The 15,000-nt window shown below is 43.1% G+C and overlaps 1 protein-coding gene across 1 annotated transcript in view; it reads right to left on the bottom strand.

Moving 5' to 3' along the window:
* Positions 1–15,000, bottom strand: part of LOC113635193 (xaa-Pro dipeptidase) — a 54,649-nt gene that overhangs the window by 8,875 nt on the left and 30,774 nt on the right. The window lies entirely within an intron of this gene.

Raw genomic sequence — 15,000 nt, 5'->3', positions numbered from 1 at the left:
AGTCAGGTGTGTGGCTGCGGCTTATTATTTTATTCACTTTAAATAAAGTGATTCTCTTTAATGTAGTTGATGCAGATTCATTCCTAAATATTTGCGGCATAAATTGCTGATTACTGACGTGATTTTCCATGAATCTGCTATATTAGCGATTAAAATCTTACTTACCTAGTTAATGTTAGCTTGGCTAGCTAACGTTAGCTTGTTTACAATAGCTAGCTAACGTTAGCTTGTTTACAATAACTTGTTTACAATAGCTAGCTAACGTTAGCTTGTTTACAATAGCTTGTTGCATAGTGCACTGTAACCTTTAACCCTTTTTTAATTCCTTGTTTTTATTGTTGTGATTATTTTTATGATAGTTTTACTTTCTTTGAAGAAAAACTTTGAAAATAACCATGATGACGTGTCTCCGTGCTACAATAATAATCTTTAGAAGTACAATTAGACTATTATTTGTGTCCACCCCTTCAAAAATTGCTCATGAGAAATTTTATATTTACTTCCCGAACGACTTCAGGACACAAACAAATGTCCCCAGGACGGAGCGTGGAAATACCAGAGGTCAAACACGGTTACTGTAAAGCACCAAGACACGCAGGCCACGATATTTATAACCATTGTGTATGTAAATACTAATGAATGGAGAGAAAAAAAAAGAAAAAACTCCCCATAGACAGAGCTGAGCTATTTCACGTAGGCTGAAGCTAACCGCACTGCAGTGAGGCTTCTCCTTGAGAAGTCTTTCATCCACCCACGCTGTAGCTCTGAGATCTGACTCGGCATCGGCGTTAGCGTGTATCGGTGTAACGACGCCAGTCGGTGCCAATCCACTGCAGAAACTAATCCCAGGATGCGAAACTCTTTATTAATGTTAAAAAAATGCAGAGAGAATAAGAGAAGCAGCAGGACTAGAACTGGGCCAGAAAACAAGATAAAGACGTCTACTGTAGGAATCTGGTGGAAATATCCTGCAATCTCTCTCTCTCTCTCGCTCTCTCTCTCTCTCTCTCTCTCTCTCTCTCTCTCTCACACACACACACAGTCGCACACTTGCCCTGCCATCTTATTCATCCTTCCTGATTAATGTCCCACTGGAGCAGGTGTGGGGGCGGTGAGCACGCAAGATCCGGAGAGAGAAATGCAACCTTGCATTCACAGCATAAATAAAGTCAAATGGACGGTCCTGAATCGTCTAGAGACAAGGAGGAAGGAGATATATGTGTGTGTGTATCTATATAAAGCAGTGCTTTGCTGTTACACTGCTATTGCTACACACTGTGATGGCAAGCTGCCTTCTGAAATATAAACACAATCGGCTGAACTCGCCTTCATGTGTCACGGTTAAAGCCCCCTGCAGAGCATCAACTCTACTACTACTACTACTACTGCCCAGTCTGCTGATGTTCAGAGGGTCTGACTCCTGACAACGAAGATAAGGCCGAGTTACGTTGAACATAATCATAAAGAAAAATGCTCCATGTTACTTTACCTGAAGGAATCGCAGGTATAAAACTTTATGGTAATTCATTCATTCATTCATTCATTTTCTACCGCTTATCCGAACTTCTCGGGTCACGGGGAGCCTGTGCCTATCTCAGGCGTCATCGGGCATCGAGGCAAGATACACCCTGGACGGAGTGCCAACCCATCACAGGGCACACACACACTCTCGTTCACTCACACACTACGGACAATTTTCCAGAGATGCCAATCAACCTACCATGCATGTCTTTGGACCGGGGGAGGAAACCGGAGTACCCGGAGGAAACCCCCGAGGCACGGGGAGAACATGCAAACTCCACACACACAAGGCGGAGGCGGAAATCGAACCCCCGACCCTGGAGGTGTGAGGAGAACGTGCTAACCACTAAGCCACCGTGCCTCACCTCTATATGGAAATGTTTTTCTTATTTAATCTCTTTTACCAATGTTCATTGTCTTGAAGCAGCTTTACAGAAATCTAAAAATTTAGAAATGGAGGCGACGGCCACGAGAAAAACCTCCTGAGACGATATGAGGAAGAAACCTTCCCCATACACAAATCCTCATCCTCATTCGGCTTCGTATCCGAACAGTTCCTCCTACTTTGCATGGTGCAGGTGCTTTTTTATTTTTCTAATCACAGTTTAAATGTGCGCTAACATTTAATAAAGAACATTGTCAGAATGTCCTGTATATATTTACATGACTACTCCACTTTACTCTCATTAATATAACACAAAGTGACTCGAGAGTTATCTTCATCTAAAAACCGTCTCATCCCTTCTCCGTCATGGAGAAACAAAACCCTAAAGGAGGACAGAAAGACAGTTTGTTTTATTACCCCTGCATGACTGACATGTGCTTAATAACAACTTGAATGTGTCTGGCAGATGGTGTGGAGGAAGAACAGGACAGAGCCTTGAATCTGGGTAAGCACTCATCCAATCACAGTCCAACCTTCCAGCAGGTTAATACCACATTTCCTCTCACCAGAACATGAAGCAGCTGTTCATTAGGCTTTCGTATTTCATCTGCTTTTATTCCATCCGCTCGTCCGTCCGCCGGATCCCATCGACGAGGACACTGAGGATTTGAATGGATTCCGAAAGACAAACGATCCAGACGTCAAACGGCGATTGGTTAATAGAGTCACGATGCGGTTTAGGTGTAATGTCAATATTTAATATAAAGCTCGATCGTGTGTCATGGTTTGTTTTGTTAGTCAGTGTTCGCTCGCTCGCTCGCTCGCTGTGGAGTCGGCGTCCAAATTATTGAGTGAAATAGATTCCGTTTCAATTATTTTATCTTCAGTGGAAATATTACAAACAAAACAAACTCAAAAATACGTTTTTCAGAACAATTAGATTAGATTTTTGTTTCCTTTTTACAATAAAATGTTTTTTCCCACTCTTCCTTGGGTAAAACGTTGTACAGCCCCATGAACGAAATATCAGCAAAGCCAGACACTATATACCCATAAATATGTGCACCCCTGACCACCACACCACAAAGCAGCTCCATGAAGATATGGTGTGGAGGTGAAGGTTGGAGTGGAAAAACTGAAGTGTCCTGCACTGAACCCTGACTCTGACTCAACCCCAATGAACACCTTTGGGATGGAACTGGAGTCTGATCTCACTAATGCTCTTGTAGAGCACAAACCCACATGAGCCTTCAGAGCAGAGCAGAGAAAAGAAGAGCATAGCATAGAAGAGAAAAACAGAGAAAAGCAGAGAAGAGAAGAGAAGAGAAGAAAAGAGAAGAAAAGAGAATTAAAGAGCAGAGAAAAGCAGAGAAGAGAAGAGCAGAGAAAAGCAGAGAAGAGAAGAGCAGAGAAAAGCAGAGAAGAGAAGAGAAGAAAAGAGAAGAAAACAGAAGGGAAGAGCAGAGAAAAGAAGAGAAGAGAAGAAAGGAGAAGAGAAGAGAAGAGAAGAGAAGAAAAGAGAAGAGCAGAGCAGAGAAAAGCAGAGAGGAGAAGATGAGGATCAGTGTCAGCAGTTAGGGGTTTAGCTAATTCTTGTGACTGCACTGTATCATTTTCCTTCTGTTACTCTGTCCTCACTTTCTCTTCCTCTTTCCTTCCACTTTGTCTCCGGACACCCTTCCAATATTTCTCTCCCTCGTGTCCTCCGAGAAAAATAAACAGTCCGAGTTATCGTCTTAACGAATGACTCTACGCGAGCCCAGGGTTTCATCACCAGCTTCTGGATCTCGGTCCTTATTAGAATTAGCTGGAAACGTGTTTATGATGTTTATGAGATGTTGAGAGAAGGATGACGCTTTAACAGGAGGATCGGGTCGTCCTGAGAGGGCAAACGATACAACCAGGAAGCACAGATACCTAAACAGCTGACTGTTGGATTCAGGTCTCACATCCCAGATAAGAGCAGTGAGACAAACAGGAAGGGATGCGACATCTGCATGATTCATAACCCTGACCGATGTTTAACATCACTTCCTGTGGCGGATTCATAACCCTGTGGTGTGACGTGGAACTGCAATGCTTCAGAAAGCTAAATTTAGCACCAGCTCCATCCACAATGGGGGAAGAAGACCAGTCAGTCAGCGAGGATAAAGCAGCGTTAGTGATGAGTCTCAAAGTGGAGCTAGTCCCTGAGATATAGACGCTGGTTAAGGAACACAAGGCTTGCTAGCTTGAAAATTCTTGCTAATGACTTCAATCCTTGGGTTTAATTTAAAACTTTCAGTTGTAAACGTTTGTTAAAGCGATAATACAACAAGAACTCGTACAGTTTTTATATAAAAGACAACAACTACTACATAAACAGCCTCTTATTGATTGTGTATAGCGACACTAAGAATTGGAAGGTGAGTTTATGTGGCTAGTTCTAGCCGTTAAAAGTAAAAAAAAAAAAAAGAGGTGGGGCACATGATCAAAAACATCTAACAGATCGGATACAGTATCCGAGTCTAATCACAGGTTCGGAATATCACAAGCCAAACGCTCAGACTCGGCATGCGTCCGTTTCCTCACTCCGTGTTTAGAACCTTAAATCACGGCGTCGTAAATGAACGTCATCGTCGTAAAGAACCAGAACGCTGCCGACACCGTGCTTCTATTTCTGATAACATCGCCTTCGGTCTGCAGAAACGTCGCTCCTTGTAACAATCCTCCTTTTCTTTTGTCTCCCACCACAACAGGGAGGGAAAGTAGACAGGGTTCATGCATAGATTAGCAGGTTTTCTAGTTAGCACGTATCAGACAGGGGATAATAATCTTAGATGCTGTTCGAGCCTCTATTTCTGTTCCAACGTGTGTCTGGATCATTAAATGTAGCGCTAGGGATCTCATTATTTTTATATATATATATATATATATATATATATATATATATATATATCACAAAGTAATGATTAAGGTACAGAAGACATTTCGAGAGCAGGAGAAGCCTTGAAAGCTTATTTAATGCGCTGTGTGCCATAAGTCATGCGTCGTGCAGCTCGGAGCGCTCCGGTCGGTCGTCCTGTTTAAACTCGACAACAGTTTTAACGTAAAACTAACGGCTGTGCATAAGGTATCTGGAATCACAGAGCAGAAGATGAGTCTGGCTCCTGTCCAGGTTTCTTTCTCTGACTGTCTGGCTGAGCTTCATCTTCTTACTGTCACTGTTGTCTCTGGTCTAACCGGTAAGGCTTCAGGTTTCTGACCGCATGAGCAAAATGTCAACATCGATCTAAATCACCGTTGGGATTTCTGTAATGTGTGTAATAATAATAATAATAATAATAATAATAATAATAATAATAATAATAATAATACAGTATAATAACAGTGAACTGAATTAAAATAAGGAGGACAGATAAGGAACTCAGACAACCCTGAATCAGTAAATCCAGACTCTGTACTGAAAAATCAGCACAAGAAGAGATGAAGAGAGATAAAGAAAGGAGAAGAGATAAAGAGAGATGAAGAGAGGAGAAGAGAGATGAATTAAGGAGAAGATGGATACAGAGATAGAGAGCTGAAAATAGGAGAAGAGATGGAGTGAGGAGAAGAGAAGAGAAGAGAGACGAAGAGAAGAGAGGAGAGGAGAAGAGGGATAAAGAGATAAAGAGAGATGAAAGAGGAGAAGAGATGAAGAGAGGAGAAGAGGGATAAAGAGATAAAGGGAGATGAAGATAAGAGAACAGATAAGAAGAGAGAAGAGAGGAGGAGAGAGACGAAGAGAAGAGAGAAAAGATTAAGAGAAGAGATGTAGAGAGATGAAGAGATGTAGAGAAATGAAAAGAGGAGAGGAGATGAAGAGAGGAGAAGAGGGATAAAGAGATAAAGGGAGATGAAGATAGGAGAAGAGATGAAGAGAAGAGAACAGATAAGAAGAGAGAAAAGAGGAGGAGAGAGTTGTAGAGAAGAGAGAAGAAGAGATGAAGAGAGATAGAGATGTAGAGAGATGAAGAGATGTAGAGAGATGAAGAGAGGAGAAGAGATGAAGAGAGGAGAAGAGATGAAGAGAGGAGAAGAGATGAAGAGAGGAGATGAAGAAAGGAGAACAGATAAGAAGAGATGGAGAGGAGAAGAGCTGAAGAGAGGAGAAGAGAGGAGAGGAGAAGAGATAAAGAGAGGAGAAGAGGAGAAAAGAGGAGAAGAGATGAAGAGAGGAGAAGAGAGATAAACGTCTAGGACGTCTTGTGACATGTCAGGTGTCCACAGGAAGCTGAGATGTAACACACATGAGAGTGTTGAAGCTGTGAGAGAGAGAAAGTGTCTCTGTAAATGACGAGTGTCTCAGAGCAGAACTGAAACTGGGAGATTCTACTGGAACACACTCTCCTCTGTCAGGACACGTGCTGAGATACACACGCTTTATAGTCTTACTGAACGTCCTCTGAGGAGGAGGATGGAAGAGGAGGAGGCATGTAAAAAAAAGGCATGTCATTCTTTAATAAATGGATAAAACACTTGGATTCTGGGTGTTTTATAAAGTGTAGAATTTTAGCAAGATCAAAAATTTTGTAAATGTAACGTGTAATAAGGAGATCACTCAGCACTCACATAACCTCCAGTGCTTTCAAGCAGTGAAGGGGCGGAGTCTGAGACTAATTACTACAGGGGGCGGGGTCAGAGAAAAAACAAGCAGTGAAGGAGGTATTGTCTAAGAAAAAAACAGTAAGGGGCAGAGTCAGAGAAAAAAGAGGTGGAGGAGAGGCAAAGTCTAAGAAAAAAACAGTGGAGGGGAAGGGTCTGAGAAACAGTACTAGTGAGGGCGGAGTCAGAGAAAAAAAACAAGCAGTGGAGGAGGCGGAGTCTGAGAAACAGTACTAGAGAGGGTGGAGTCAGAGAGAAAAAACAAGCAGTGGAGGAGGCGGAGTCTGAGAAACAGTACTAGTGAGGGCGGAGTCAGAGAAAAAAAACAAGCAGTGGAGGAGGCGGAGTCTGAGAAACAGTACTAGAGAGGGTGGAGTCAGAGAAAAAACAAGCAGTGGAGGTGGCGGAGTCTGCGAAACAGTACTAGAGAGGGCGGAGTCAGAGAGGAAAAAAACAAGCAATGGAGGAGGCGGAGTCTGAGAAACAGTACTAGAGAGGGCGGAGTCAGAGAGAAAAAACAAGCAGTGGAGGTGGCGGAGTCTGCGAAACAGTACTAGAGAGGGCGGAGTCAGAGAGGAAAAAAACAAGCAATGGAGGAGGCGGAGTCTGAGAAACAGTACTAGAGAGGGCGGAGTCAGAGAGAAAAAACAAGCAGTGGAGGAGGCGGAGTCTGAGAAAAAGTACTAGAGAGGGTGGAGTCAGAGAGAAAAAAACAAGCAGTGGAGGAGGGGGAGTCTGCGAAACAGTACTAGAGAGGGTGGAGTCAGAGAGAAAAAACAAGCAGTGGAGGAGGTGGAGTCTGCGAAACAGTACTAGAGAGGGTGGAGTCAGAGAAAAAAACAAGCAGTGGAGGAGGCGGAGTCTGAGAAACAGTACTAGAGAGGGCGGAGTCAGAGAGGAAAAAACAAGCAGTGGAGGAGGGGGAGTCTGCGAAACAGTACTAGAGAGGGCGGAGTCAGAGAAACAGTACTAGAGAGGGCGGAGTCAGAGAGAAAAAAAACAAGCAGTGGAGGAGGCGGAGTCTGAGAAAACTAGTCAGAGAGTCTAAGAAAAAAAAACATCCAGTTGATCCAGAAGTAAAGGAAATCTGGAGGAAGTGCCGAGGGAATTTGCACTAAACTGAAAGATTTATTCCAGTTTCCTGTTTCATCCTTTGCTCCTCTGTCACCCTGTGCTCTATTTATAACTGTAACCATAACAACAGCTGCATTTCTTTACTAATCTAAGAGATTGCTTGTCAGTTTGTGGGGTATTTTTTTCCTTTTGTTCCCCGTGTCGAGAAGCTCGGCTTTAAAGAACAAAACCGCGGCGTCGGCGTCGGATACGTCAAATAAATCAGGTTGACATCTGAGGTTTGAATCGTTAAAAGATTTCTATTCGGAGTAAGAAGAGACGGAAGACACCTTGTTGTATGGCTTCTGTAAAAAAATGTGACACGCGATTTAAAAATCTCTTTATACGGGTTAAAGAATACAGGATATAAAAAAATACAAACGTGAAAGTGCAAGAACGGATGTGGAAGGAGTCTCCAGTGTCAAGACGGAGGAGTTTACATGTTGTCCAACGTGACATTTACTCTTTGTCCCAGATGTCTAAAAACATTTCTCTCTCGTGTCCATGTTGACGACCGAACGTCTTCCTCACGTCTCGCTCCACGGTGGTGTTAAGAAGAAGCTCATATGACAGTAGACACTCAGGACTTTGTAGAGTTTCATCACTATTTCTGATTTTCTCTACAATACTACAAACGATATATTCATAGAAAAAGATCCAGGTTAGATTTTTTTTTTCCACACAGATGTTTGTATCTTCAGAATAAATTGTGACATCAAACCCATTTCTGCTCTCTGAGATGCTCTGAGTTCTTCTTCATCTAAAAAGCAGCTCAGACAGATTTTTAGTGGTTAAACATAAATCTAAGGGCCTTTTTTACACCCGGTCACTTCGTGTGTTGTCTCTGATCCGATAGCTATCTGATTTGTTAAAACTGTCCCATTTACATCAGGCCACAGTGGAGGGGAAGGGTCTGTGAAACAGTACTAGGGAGGGTGGAGTCAGTAAAAAAAACAAGCAGTGGAGGAGGCGGAGTCTGAGAAACAGTACTAGAGAGGGCGGAGTCTGAGAGAAAAAAACAAGCAGTGGAGAAGGCGTCTCGGCGAATCGGATATCGATCCGATCTTTCTACTCCCGCCCAAAATGCTGATATATTTTACCTCATTTCTGGGGTAATTGAAATGGAACACGCTTTGGTGTATGTGGTTTTCAGAAGAAGACGAAAAAAATTGTTATGACAAAACCCTGCGTGTCGTCCATGTTATTTGTTTCTGACGCGATGCACGACTCGCGAGTCACCCGCGACTGACGTACTTCCGTTTGGGAGGAGTATAGCGCTGACGTATGTGGCTTGAACAACCACATTCATTTACACCTGTCCAGTTTCATCTGAAACGCATCCCAGACCACCTCCTGAAGGGGTTCGTACCATCGGATTTATATCCGTCTCGAAGGACATTTAGACCTGGTCTTTTTACCCTCGGGTAGCTATCGGATCACAGAAAACGCAGGAAGTCACCAGGTGTAAAAAGCCCCCTAAGGTTATCAACACACGTCTGACTTCGGATCAGATTTGTGACGTGATTAAATCATTTGTTTAAGTCTGTATTCATTTTGCCAGAGGAACAGAACGAACGCCGGTGTTGTGTTAATACGGAGTGACTTAAAGAAACCGTTTACAGCATGAACAGGAAGTAACCTGCCTCGTGAATGTTCCACAGCGTTAAAATGAAAGAATCTCAGTCGGTCTGGTAAATAAAGAATAATGAATTACATGCTGTTAAAGAAAATCCATCGACTTCCAGACGTCACCGACGCTCGGCTGGAATCGTAACCGCCGGTCGTTCGGCCGCGCGTCTCTCTGCTCAGACACCAGCACGAGAATTTAATCTCCGCCGTTAACGTTTAGCACTGAAGCTAGTTGTAACATGAACAGTGATGGCAGATTTATATCTTTAATAACAAATTGATTGAAAGGAAAGAGGAGCCTGTATTTCTTCTTTTAAAACACATTTCCAGGTCAGCGAGTGCTGAATATCTCCCGAACGTGTAGTGAGCTGCTCCTGTACGCTGCAAAGCCAGCTCTTTAGGCTTTATAGCAGGGAGAGAAATCCAGAAATACTACAACGTAACGAAACTTTCTCTCACAAGCATGTAGCACTTCATACGTCAAAGAATCTGGAAAATAAATGTAGTGCAATTAGAGTAAATGTATCAGCGTGAAGCAGAGCTAGTCCCTGATTAATCCTCTTATCATTACCACAGCAATGCGGGGAAGTCGTGGCCTAATGGTTAGAGTTTGACTCCTAACCCTAAGGTTGTGGGTTCGAGTCTCGGGCAGGCAATACTGCGACTGAGGTGCCCTTGAGCAAGGCACCGAACACACCCCAATTGCTCCCTGGGTGACGCAGCATAAATGGCTGCCCACTGCTCCGGGTGTGTGTTCACGGTGTGTGTGTGTGTTCACTGCTGTGTGTGTGTGTGTGCACTTTGGATGGGTTAAATACAGAGAACGAATTCTGAGTATGGGGTCACCGTACTTAGCTGTACGTCACGTCACTTTCACTTTCAATTCAACAACAATTTATCGTTATCTGTTTTGGCGTCGACCGTCCATCAAACAAGTCGCAGTTCTCAAACAATTACAAAGCACTAACACCGAAGACTCCTTCCATAAATGTTAAGTAAGGCCATCCTTAAAAATCTTCTTGTTTGCCGTAACCCGACCGACCCTGTCAGTTTAAGACCGACTCAATTATTTTATTTTGCTTTAAGTCTGACCGACTTGCCGGTTGTAAATTTGCGTTAAGATCGACCAATTTTTTTTTTTACTCTTCAAACAACTAATACAAAAGCGATAAAATTATATTAACGGGTTCGGGCGCCATAATACATCTAAAAAAATCATTAAAACAGCTCGACACAGCTTTAACTTGGCACGAAGTTCTGGAAAAACTGTCCAGCATCAAAATAAGGTTTGCCTTATGGCCTAATAAACGTCTTGGTGTACAGGTTACAGGAAAATTGAACGTATCAACGATTCCACACGTCTTTGTACCCCGAACGTCCTTGTTTGTACGAGTCCCTGTGAGTGAGCTGTTACTATAGAAACAATATCGGAGTAAACCCCTTCTGACCAATCAGAACAGAGGATTCAGTAGAAGAGGTCTGAGATGCTCTTTCCAGAACAAGTCGTAGTTTAATGAAATTTTTCAGAACTAAAATGCATTGAAAGTCTACCTGCTTCGTCTCCATTCTTCCAGCCATCTATGATACACATGGAAATGACTCGGAAGGATCTGAACACTAGAAGTTCTCTGCGATTTCAGAACAAAGACATGCTTACAAGTTTTTCTACCTACAGGGAAATACCCCAGGCTGTGAGATGATCTGTTTAAGCCCCGACTCCACAATATCTGACGTCTGAATCCAGCGCATCTCCACCAGGGAGCGTGCATCGTTCGGCATCAGCGTCTCACCGCAGAGACTTTCAGTGACAGATTGCTATCCTCATATGACTCAACACCACAAACACACACACACACACACACACACACACACACACACACACACACTTTTACCCTCTGAGCTGCAGCGAACATCTCGAGGAGATAAGGCAGACTCGGTTTCAGGGTGACTTATGATGACTGCAAGTGATGAAACTTTAAAGTCTTTGGCCTCCGATGAGAAAGGAACTCCACGGACATGATTTCTGTTCTTTATATGTTTGTACACTGTGTGTGTGTGTGTGTGTGTGTGTGTGTAAGTAAAATTATTCTGAGTGAATACAGTGATCCCTCGTTTATCGTGGTTAATGGGGACCGGAACCCCTCGCGATAGGTGAAAATCCGAATAGGATTGGCCCTAAGTTTGACCTTTTCACTGATGGTCATCATCTTCCTCTTCCTCTTGGGCTCACTAGAGGAATCTTTCTCAGGGCCACGGTGCTTAGGAGGCATCGAAAGGGCTTAACGAAAAGTTAATTTCGAACACAATACGCGAGACACGGTTGACAGCGTGAACGAGAGTGGCGAGATACAACAAGGGAAGAAGCTAGGAGAGCCAATCAGCTCAGATCTCACGCCGGGAACCAATCACGTGCCTCGTCTGAGTGCCCGTGGGTATGTACAAAGCCTCTGAGAGAGTTTCTCTCTTTGTCTGGTATCCTGGGAAACCATTTTTATTTTTATTTCTCGATGAATATTTTTGAAAAATCAGCGATGCACTGAGGCCGCGAAACTTGAACCGCGAAACTTGAACCGCGAAGTGGCGAGGGATTACTGTACTCCTGTGAGCTTATACTGGGCAATCTATCGGAGACTGAAACATCTCTTCACATGCAGACACACTGGATGTAATATGAGCCAAATGCACGTGTAAGAAGCTGTTAAAGATCCTGACAGCGTTGTGCAGGACTCTGTTCTGTGATAGAACACTGTGAACATTCTCACTTAGCTTCCTTGTTTTTCTACTGGGGCAGATCTAGCTAAATGTCCTCAAAATAAAGAAGGTGAGAAAAACGTAGTTGAGTAACTAACGATTTAGCTAACGATTTAGCTAGCGATTTATCTAACCCTAACCCAGACTAACTATCTAGCTAGAAAATGATCAAACTATTTAGCTAGCTAAATCATCAAAGGTTAACCCGTTCAAGCTGTATGAAAACTTTGTTGTCTGTGGACGTTCTTGTTCACAATTTTGTTAATGGATTAGTGGAGGTCACTTCTAATTGATACAGCTGCATGTTGCGGTAGACTTATTGAACATTGTGATGATGCCCATATTCACCTGACAGTGATTTATCAGCTTAACTTTCCCAAATCCAGACCTGCATAGTTTACCCTTTATTTCTGATCGTTCAACAGTATCCGTGTCCCTTTCGTGCTCTTCCTCATAGCCGTTGGCCTTTTTTTTTTATGACAGATCACTCGTCATTTGTTCTCTGATCCGTTTAAGGCCGTACACTGCTGAAGATCCAAATACCACTTGCACACGATGTCCTTAACCAGGACATTAAACCCTACTGCACTTTCTCCCTGTGACTATCCGTCTGATGCACGCTCGTATGCAAAACTTGGCGCAACACGAAATCGGAGTCGAGGACGTCGATAAGAGGAAACGAGGAGCCAGAAGCAGATTTGCTCTCCACCATGCATCACATTACAATAAAATAATTACATTTCCAGCATTACCGCTGAGTCTCTTCCTCAGTGTTCACTCACTGCAACGAAATTCAATTAGCAGCCATCCAAAGTTTCCAAAGCTGCAAGACGACTCCCATAAAACCGTCGGTGTTAATGCGTAATCGATGACGACTCTTACGATCGATTGATGCAATCAGTGCCATCGATTCTAAATGAGGTTTCAACATCATGCTCATTTGAAGTGCTTCTATATATATACACTGTATAACCGATACAGTCTTGCCTTTGTCTGGATTGTAGTCCTGACATTTGTAGTCCACGATGACTACCACCTTCAACCAATGTAGCCAATCGGTCAAGACAAAGAGGCAGGTCTTTAGATGTCGTTTGAAGACAGATCCTCAGTTACCTATTCTAAGAGTCTAAGATCCATGTCCCGTTTTCTGTTCTTAAAGCCAAACATCTTGTTCCCAAAGCCCACAGCTTTCGGTTTCACGTCCAGGTCTACCTGACCCAGGTTCTATCCGTATCCTACTCTGATCGTGCCGAGGACAACAAGTTCCTCCTTCTCCCATCCTGAGGGAAACATGCCCCTGTACCCCTCACATCTTTAGGGATACAAGCTGCTGCTCCCATACTGAAGCCTACCTGTTCTTGCAACCTGAGGTCAAAAGGTTCAATTTATCTCCAGATCTTATTTCTAAAGCGTATAAGCCACAGCATCCATCTCAAACCTACTCCTGAGGTCTGCAAGGTCCTGAAACTTCCATCTTAAGCTTCCCACCCTGAATCACCAGTCACCTTAGGTTCCTGCTTTCTCTAACCAAGTCATGATCAGATCTTGCTCCTGAGATCAACAAGCCCCAAGTTCAAGCTGAAACCTAGTTCAATTCAATCGACCCGAGGTCCACAATCTGCTAATAGTATTGAGAAGCCAACACATTTGTGCAACGACTACCCATAAAAGAGGTACTGTATATGCCCCATGCTCTTGGGTCTACCCTCATATTTTGGCAAGTTCAGACTGCCATCCTGAAGACTTATGTTGCTGTTTCCTGAGGCACAAACCTAATGTCCAGATCTTACTCCTGATGTCTAGAGGAGGAAAAGCTCCTGTAACCTCCATCCTAAAAAAATATACCGGTGGAACAGGGTGATTAATTTTGTCAAAATATCATTTACATGACCTAATGCCAGAGAAATGGCAGGATTTGACACTTTGCCTAATTATGCTTGCCTCTGGTTCCCAAAAGGCCTCGGAACCGGAGTCTGACCAGCAGAAATCATAGCAGAAATATCCGACTTAATCCGGGATGCCGGACTTTCCAGGTACAGCCTGGAAACAGGAAGTAGTTAACTAATATATCATCCCTAAGGTGCATCATGTTACCTGACTGCCGATATAATATCAGGTTTCCTTTTGCTTAGTGTGACCAGGTCAGCATCCAGGAGTAATATGAAGCGATTGTTTTTTTTTTTAGAATACGTTTCAGAAGCCTGTTATGACCAGTCACTGAAAAATTGCTTATTTTCTGGTTTTGGGGATGTAGGAGCAGTCGAACGAATCATTACAAGCTGCTTGGTTCCTAATGCTGTAAAAGCTACATCATTTCATTAATATTTCATCATTTCAGTTTAATGTATAATAAGTCCGAAACATGAGAAGGAGATCGGTAAGAAATAAGGAGGTGGGGAAGTCAGACTGAGATAAAGCAGGGTTCTCAACAGAGATACCAGGCCTAATAGAAGGATTTAATCTAATAAAGTAAGTTGTAAAGAGACTTTTCTCATCCTGAAGGCCAAATTGCATCAGCGAGATGATTTGCTACCTTACTATATTGTCTTATTATAGCACATATTGTTGTTGCTGTTGTTATCACAGCTACCCGCTCTTCTATATCTGTTTGTCTGGTGCATTTATATCAGTATTGATTGCAGACTTGTGCCGTAGGGCCATTATAAACGCCTGAAGCAGGATGAGAACGGGTCTCTATAGACTCACAGAGCTTCAGGGAAGTAAAAATGGCTAAAAGGGTGAGCTTAGAAAGTAAAGTTGGTATAATACAGGAAAGCTTGGGTAAGGCTTTGTGGAAAAAGCAGAGCAGTAAAGGAGCTTCATTGGACAACTTTGCTCAGTATTTTACAGAACACCATGAGAAGGATCGTGACGATCCGAGTCAACCTAGTGGTCCATCCGGTGCAGGTTTCCCTCAAGGCTCCAATGACCAAACCACTTATTCACACAAACTCCAAACCAAACCACAAAGATGATGA

Source organism: Tachysurus fulvidraco, chromosome 13, assembly GCF_022655615.1.
Source record: "Tachysurus fulvidraco isolate hzauxx_2018 chromosome 13, HZAU_PFXX_2.0, whole genome shotgun sequence".
NCBI classification, from domain to species: Eukaryota; Metazoa; Chordata; class Actinopteri; order Siluriformes; family Bagridae; genus Tachysurus; species Tachysurus fulvidraco.
Note: the sequence above shows the minus strand (reverse complement) of the source record. Positions and strands in the feature narration are given on the sequence as shown.